At 39.3% G+C, this 8,126-nt stretch overlaps 1 pseudogene; it reads left to right on the forward strand.

Moving 5' to 3' along the window:
• The first annotated feature begins 1,787 nt into the window (after positions 1 to 1,787).
• On the forward strand, positions 1,788 to 3,902 carry LOC101426699 (PHD finger protein 20-like protein 1; annotated as a pseudogene).
• The last annotated feature ends 4,224 nt before the right edge of the window (positions 3,903 to 8,126 follow it).

An 8,126-nucleotide genomic window follows, 5' to 3' on the forward strand; every position in this document is an offset into this window, starting at 1 on the left:
CAATACCCATGAAATGTATTTCCTTAATTTATACTTTTCCACTTGTAGCAAAAATTTCCCCATATAATCATGGATAGATTGTGCATTATATAAATATTTATTAAATTCCTGGAAAGGTCTAGGGTGGTATAGATGCAGGACATGCAAAATTAATAAAACACATTCCTACTCTTACAGGCTAATGGGTGACAAATAAGTGAAAATTTTTAAATGTTATGGACATGAAGTAATGATAGTATTTTGGGGAAATTTTGGTTTCCGGAAAAGCTGGAATTCAAAGTTAAAGGTGCCATGAAATTTACAGAGAGGTTAATGAATCTTAGAGCTATGCTCAATAACTGAGGAAAAATATTTTGGTTTGTCATTATGGAAACTTCAGGGATAGGGAGGGATGTGCCTGGAAGCCTGCAGCAGTAGATGTAGAGGTTTCATTTCAAGTAGAGTCTTTCTAAACAAAACTTTTTTCTCCCACACTGATCTGGGAGAGATCAATCATTATCAGCGCTTTTGCTGACAGGACTAGATATCAGAAACATCAATCTAAGGTAACCTCAAGAACCTGCTCTGGGTGAAGAGTCAGTAGCAACAACAGCTCAGATACCAGTCCTGCTTCTTTGTGAACCACTCCCACCCCATGTTCTGGGCAAATACCACAGAGGGCATTTTCATCAGATAAAAGCAGTAACTTAAGGGAGGGAGCAGGGGACACTTGTAGGTGGGGTATAAAGAAAAAGGAGAATGACATTGGTGACACTTAAATCTGTATTTACCTAGAAAGATATAAATTAAGAACCAAATTTTCACCAATACCCTTCCTCCTACACATTAACCGACATGTAACCTAAGAGCACAAAGGGAATATACGATGAGCTCACAAGTAAATCAACCCAACTTGAAGCATATGCAGAAAACTAAAAAGATAAAGAAAAAAAAAGACAGAAAGGCAGAAAAAAAGGGAAACGGGAGGGAGCGAGAAAGGAAGGAAGAAAGGAAAAACACAAGGAAGGGAGGAAGAAATGAATATACAAGTACAATGGATAAGGAAAGAACAAGACCGCTTTATAGACATTAGAGAGAAAGAAGGACATGAAAATATGAAGCAGGAACAAGAAGCAATGAAGAAAAATAAAATGGAAATCAGGACACCAAAACATAATTCTTGAAAAAAAAAACTTACCAAATGAGTTGGATAGCAAATATGATAAAACTACAGAAAGTGGTTAACTAGAAAACGGGATTAGGCAATATTAGTAAAACAGGGTGTGGAAACTGTAAAAGGATACAGAAGATAGTAAAAGAGCCACACCAATCAACAGGAATCCCTGGGGGAAAGAAAAAAAATAAAGGAAGGGACATGTTTGGGGAAAAAAAATAGATATTTTCAAAAATAATATATAGAATTCTATACAGAATTTTATAAGTGAACAACTTATACCTCCACCCAACATGTAAAAAAACTAGAGCTGTCTTCAGGCGCGTCGCGGTCTGCTGACGTCACCGAGCCGACGTCGGATCAGAGCTGACCTGAGGCGGCCGCAGCGGAGACAGCGGCGTGCACCCTATGCCAGTGGGCTCCCGGGTTAGGGCTTGGCTTCCTCCTGCGCCACCTCCGCCGGGACCAGCGTCGAGGCCTCACCTCACTCCGTTCCTGCCCCTTTCCCGGCGTGCAGAGGCTCAGGCCGAGGCTGGCCGCCCTGCTGCTGCCTGGCTTGCCGCTAATGGCCAGGCTGCTGGGCGGAGAAGAGGCCGAGTCTTAAAAAGAGAGCATTGAAGAACAGGATCTCAAGATGAGTAAAAAGCGTCCAAATCGTCTTGGAATCATTTTTTAAGATGGGTACTCGTTTGGAGGCACTGGACAATGTATCTAAATGGCACCCATCACGAACTGAAGAAAGAGACAATGAGGAAGGCAAGATGTTGATTCATTTTGAGCGCTGGAGCCATCGTTAGAGTTACAATGAATGTATTAATTGGGATAGCAATAGATTGCCACTCCTTGAGAGACTAGCACTAAGAAAAGAAGGGCTCAGAGATGAGGGAGATTTCTTTGCTTTTAAAGCCGGAGAAGTTCTGGCTCGTTGGATGGACTGTCGCTATTATACTGCCAAGATTGAAGCAAATAACAATGAACGTTTACAGTTCAGTTTTTTGATGGAGTAATTTGTTGTTTTTAAAAGAATGTGCATTAAAATCATAGCTGAGGATGCTAAGGGACAGGTGAAATCCTAGCATCCACTAAGCTGGTGTTGTCCTGTCTGCTCAGCTGGGTCGTTTAACCAGTCTATGGGAAGTGAGAACTGGATAGCTTTAGTCAAAGCAGCTGCTGCAGCTGCAGCCAAAAATAAAACACGGAATAAATCTTGAACCACCTTAACAGCAATAAAGATAAAAAACAAAGAAGAGAGAAAATGGTTGAAAGTACCTTCCGAGAAGGAAGAAACTTCCAATTTCTACAGCCACATCAGAAGTTGAGAAGAAAGAAGATCTGCCCACATCTAGAGAACATTTATAGGACTCCATGTAGAGACCTTTCCAAAGACGGTCTTTCCACAGCTAGAGAGCACATTGTCAAACAACAGGAAAAATAAGACAATTCATTTAAGGCTAAGAGAGCAAGACTTAATAAGATTACTGGTTTTTGGCATCCAAAGCTGTTGGGGTGGATGGTGCTAGGAAAAAAAAAAAGACTACAGTGAAATGGCTCCAATATTGGATCAGGCAATTTCACCTAAACTTCAAAGTCAGGAAAAAAGAAATGAAGGTAGCATTAGCAATTCTGCCAACAATCAGAAACCTGCACTGTTATTTTGTCTTAAGGCAGGGTTTCTTAACCTTTTTTGTTTCACGGACCCTTTGCTAGTCAGGTAAAAACCACAGACCCTTTACTAAGTCCACACTATACTATATATTATTTAATAAATCTATCACACTTGCACCAACACATCCCCACAAAATAATGTTGTTATTTTATAAATTTAAATTGAAGCTCATTGACCCCTCGTTAAGAACTCCTGCCTTAAATGGAGGCTCACAGAAAGAAATACAAACTTGAATTAGGAGATTGTATGGGTGTATAAAACCCGCTAAGTCACGAATTTCCCCAGAGTTGATATAAGTAAAGGATGTGATGCTTATCACAACCTGTGAAACCCCCAGATTTTTCAAGCATGGTAAATGAAGAGGATCTCAGTGTTAACTACCTTGCCTATGCCTGATGATACTGTAGAATAGGTTTCTTCTCTCTCTCCAGCCACTGACAAGAAAGTATTTTCTATCTCTTCGCCAAATTAGCAAGAGTGTTCAGTACCAGAGGTGCCTGATGTTGCATACTTGTCACTTAGAGAGGTTGGGACCCTACCTCCCTCTTAGATTGTTGCTTAGGAGTTGCAGCACCACTAGCTCCAAATCCCTCTTGCCATAATGAAGGCCCCAGGAAAGAAAAGGAAGCTACAGAGATGCTGACAAACACTTCTTTCAAAGCAGTAACTGATGGAAGAGGAACTCCAACAGCACCAGGACTATTGAAAACAAAATGAAATTGGAAGAAAAAATCTCAACATTCAGTAAGAGAAAATAAAAAGATAAGGAAAGAAGAGAGAAGAGAGACACAGATCACTACAAACCAAAACAGAAGAAGAAAAAAAAAATCTAAACAACATGATTATTCAGACTATAAAGACAGTTCCCTAGAATTTTTGGAAAGGTGCTCTTCTCCACTACCTTGATCTTCTGGGCATTCTCTGGCACTGTAAAACATGTTTACAGAGAAAAATATAGCCTATTGGTGCCTAAGGGCAATTTTGTCAGGTGATTGTTGTGGTAAATGTATGTGTAACCATGTAGTACTTAAAAAAAGACTTAAGGTTCTTAAATGTGTAACTGAGAATAAAACAATTTATTGAATGCCTTCTCAGCCAGGCACACCATTTTAAAAATTGTTACATAAATTAATGTGAAAATCTCAAAAAAGGAAAAAAAATCAAATACACAGATCTGTTACAAAAGAACAACAATCAGATTGGCATTAGTCTTATAAATAGCATTTCTGGATGCAGGAAAAGGATGGCATAAATATCTTCAAATATTTAAGAAAATAACAATAAAGTTAGAATTTTATATCCAATAACATATCATTAAGACAAAAGTGTGGGATGAAATATTTCCAAGCAGGGAAACAGACTTGGCCCAGTGGTTAGGGCGTCCGTCTACCACATAGGAGGTCCACGATTCAAACCCCGGACCTCCTTGACCCGTGTGGAGCTGGCCCATGCGCAGTGCTGATGTGCACAAGGAGTGCCCTGCCACGCAGGGTTGCCCCCCACGTAGGGGACCCCCACGCGCAAGAAGTGCACCCCATAATGAGAGCCACCCAGTGCGAAAGAAAGTGTAGCCTGCCCAGGAATGGTGCTGCCCACACAGAGAGCTGACACAACAAGATGACGCAAGAACAACAACGAAAAAAGACACAGATTCCCGTGCTGCTGACAACAACAGAGGCAGACAAAGAAACAAGATGCAGCAAAGAGACACAGAGAACAGATAACTGGGGTGGGGGGAGGGGGAAGGGGAGAGAAATAAATAAATAAATCTTTTAAAAATATATATATTTCCAAGCATATCAAGTCATAGAAATTATTGTCCATCCACTTTTCCTTGATAGCTTCATGGAGGATGCACTCCAGCAAGAAAATAAATGAAAGTAGGAAAAAGAAATCCAGCATGAGAAATATGAGTAAGGTAGAGAGGCATTGACCAAAGGGGGAAAAAGTCAATACAAATGAGGTGGTTTTTGTTTGATTTTTATGATCAACTGGTTTTTTTTTTGCTTGTTTTTTAAAGGTAGATTATATAAATGATACGTAAAAAATGTAGGGGATTCCATATGCTCCACTCCTTACCTCTCCCACACTTTCCCACATTAACAACATCCTTCATTAGTGTGGTATATTTGTTTCAATTGATGAACAGATATTGGAACATTGCCACTAAGTGTGGACTATAGTTTACATTATAGTTTAAATTATAGTTTAAACTCTCTCCCACACAATTTTGTAAGTTATGACAAGATATATAATGGCCTGTATCTGTCATTGCAAATCATTCAGGATAATTCCAAAGTCCCAAAAATGCAAATGAGTTTTTATGGCTAAGAGAGGTCCAGAAGTCATTCCAGAGGTTAAACTTATGCACGTTCTCAGCAGGATCTCATTGACCACCACAGTAAATATTGCCTCAAATAGTGGGGCTTCTGAGGTTCTAGAGACATCCAGACACTATAGGCAGGGTAGACACTTCAGGAGTTTGGCACCCTGCTAGTAGGCTGTTCTTTGGAATTTATGTTCCCCAATGTGACAGAGTGGGGCTCGTTTGTGTTTTCCTTACACAAGTCTCTTCTGCCCCTTCTGTTTGAACCTATAGTTAGTACTAGACTTGATAGGTGTATACCCAAGAGATGCAGCACCTACTCTCCAGTTCATTAGACTCATCCAGGACAACTAATAAGGAGATGATGTTGGACAATGGCCATCCCAAGGAACAGAGAGTATTTGCAATTGCAAGTAAGATAGCTCCATTCATCTGCCCCATGGGATCTAAAACCCCTCTCATTTAGAAGCAGTTCATTCCATCACTGCATCACCATCCCAAAATCCTCAAGATTGGGGAATGAATAATGGACTACAGTAGACTTATTCTTCTCCTACTATATATACACTTATTATTATTCGAGCAATGGAAGAATTCTTATTACTGATGTAAAGGCAGTGGTCACCAGAGGTTCTGGTGGATGGGAGAGGGAAGAATATGTGTAATATGGGGGCATTTTTGGGATATTGGAGTTGTCCTGCATGATATTGCCTTGATCGATATAGGCCATTGTATATTTTGTCATAACTTACAAAATTGTGTGGGACAGAACATAAACTATAATGTAAACTGTAATCCATGGTTAGTAGCACTGCCTCAATATAGGTTCATCAAAAAGTAACAAATATGCCGCACTAATGAATGATTGTTGTTAATGTGAGAAAGTGTGGGAGGGGATGGGGTAGGACATTAAAGAATAACCTATGCTTTTAAAAGTTATAATAGTGTTTGTCCTCATGGGTGGATGGGAGTGGAGTCAGAAGCAGTCTTCTGGAAGAATGCTGATACTGTGTTATAGCTTAATTTGGGTACTTTATCAAATGCGTTCAATTAGTAAAAATTGAGCATATTGTACAATAGAATATCTGCATATTTATCTATAATAGTTTTATGCCTCCATAAAACTTTAAAAATGCTAAAATACCAATTTTACGTAACAGATTTGCAAAACTCCAAATATTTTGACAATATACACTTTTGATGACATATATATTGTGAGTAGGATTGAAAAATGTTATGCCTAAGAACAAAGAATGAACAAAGGAATATATTCTATCTTATTTAAACCTAACTATTGAATTTTTTTGTTACATTTGCTTACTTCAGCTTAACTTTAAATAATGCATGTTCACTACAACTAGTAAAATGATGTAAATATCTTAACAAAAAAAAAAACCTTGATCTCTCATTCTCTACCTCTACCATAGCTTTATTTCAGTGTCTGTTATGTTTATATAGGTAATATTTCATCATTACTTATTTTAAGTTGAAATCAGGATTCACAAAATAAAACTTTAGAGGTAAAAATTCTGTACACTTATTTTAAACAGCTTTATTGGGTTTAATTGACATAATCAACTGTATGTATTTAAAACGTACAATTTGATGTGTTTTGGCATATATATAGACTCATGAAATCATCTTCAAAATGAAAATAGGGTACCATTATCCCCCAAACTTCTTTAGGTCCCTTTGTTATCCCTTGGTAACCCATTTCTCCATTCTCTGCCTCCCTCCACTATCTACAGGCAACCATTAAATTACTTTCTGTCACTATATATTAGTTTGAATTTCTAGATTTTAAATAAATTGAATAATAGAATATGTTCTCTTTTGTACCATCTTTCACTGATTTTTTCATGTTTTTGAGATGCATCTCTGTTGTTATATATATCAATAAATTTGTCTTATTGTATTTATGAGTAGTATTCTATTTTATGGATATATACTTTTTAAAAAATTTATTTATTTATTTTTAATGTTACATTAAAAAAATATGAGGTCCCCATATACTCCCCACCCCCCTCACCCACTCCTCCCATAACCACAACTTCCTCCATCATCATGGGACATTCATTGCACTTGGTGAATACATCTCTGAGCACTGCTGCACCACATGGTCAATGGTCCACATTACAGTTTACACTCTCCCCCAGTTCACCCAGTGGGCTATGGGAGGACATACAATGTCCAGTAATTGTCCCTGCAGTACCACCCAGGACACCTCCAAGTCCTGAAAATGCCCCCACATCACATCTCTTCTTCCCATTCCCACCCTCAGCAGCTACCATGTCCACTTTCTCCATCTCAGTGCTACATTTACTTCCACTACTAATCACATTAGTTTCAGAATAGAGTATCAGTAAGTCCACTATAGTCCATACTCTATTCTTCCATTCTGTGGACCCTGGGATGGCTATGTCCACTCCACCCCTGTATCGAAAGGGTGCCTTGACTCCACTTGTATGATGGATGCAATTCTTCTGTTTGAAGTTGTAGGCACTCTTGGCTCCCTGGTATGGTGGTTGACCTTCACCTCCCTGTTAGCTGGCTGGGGTAAGTCCAATAAACCAGAGGGTAGGAGTTGCAAGTCTGTTGAGGCTGAGGGCCTGGCTATCACATGGACAGTCCAGAGATTCAGGTCCCCAAGTATACACTAAACCCCAGTGCCAACCACAGGTCCAATAAAAGTGACAGGAGAGGTTTGTGAACAAAGATCACACCTGCATCCAACTCCATCACACTCAGGACCACAAACTCTAAAGTAGGGTCAACTGACATGGTGCTGAAGTCCATCTGCCATGACCATAGAACCTGTGGGTCTCTGTAGCCCTCAGAAGAACCAATACCTGGGGTTGTATCTACTTTAGCTGTCTCTGGGACTCTGCTGAGGTGTGCATAAGGGTGACCCCTCTGATGACCTCCTGGTTCTTTTTTGGAGACTCATAACCATATAAACTCATTTGTACTTTCCATTCCCA

Source organism: Dasypus novemcinctus, chromosome 4 (genome assembly GCF_030445035.2).
Source record: "Dasypus novemcinctus isolate mDasNov1 chromosome 4, mDasNov1.1.hap2, whole genome shotgun sequence".
NCBI classification, from domain to species: Eukaryota; Metazoa; Chordata; class Mammalia; order Cingulata; family Dasypodidae; genus Dasypus; species Dasypus novemcinctus.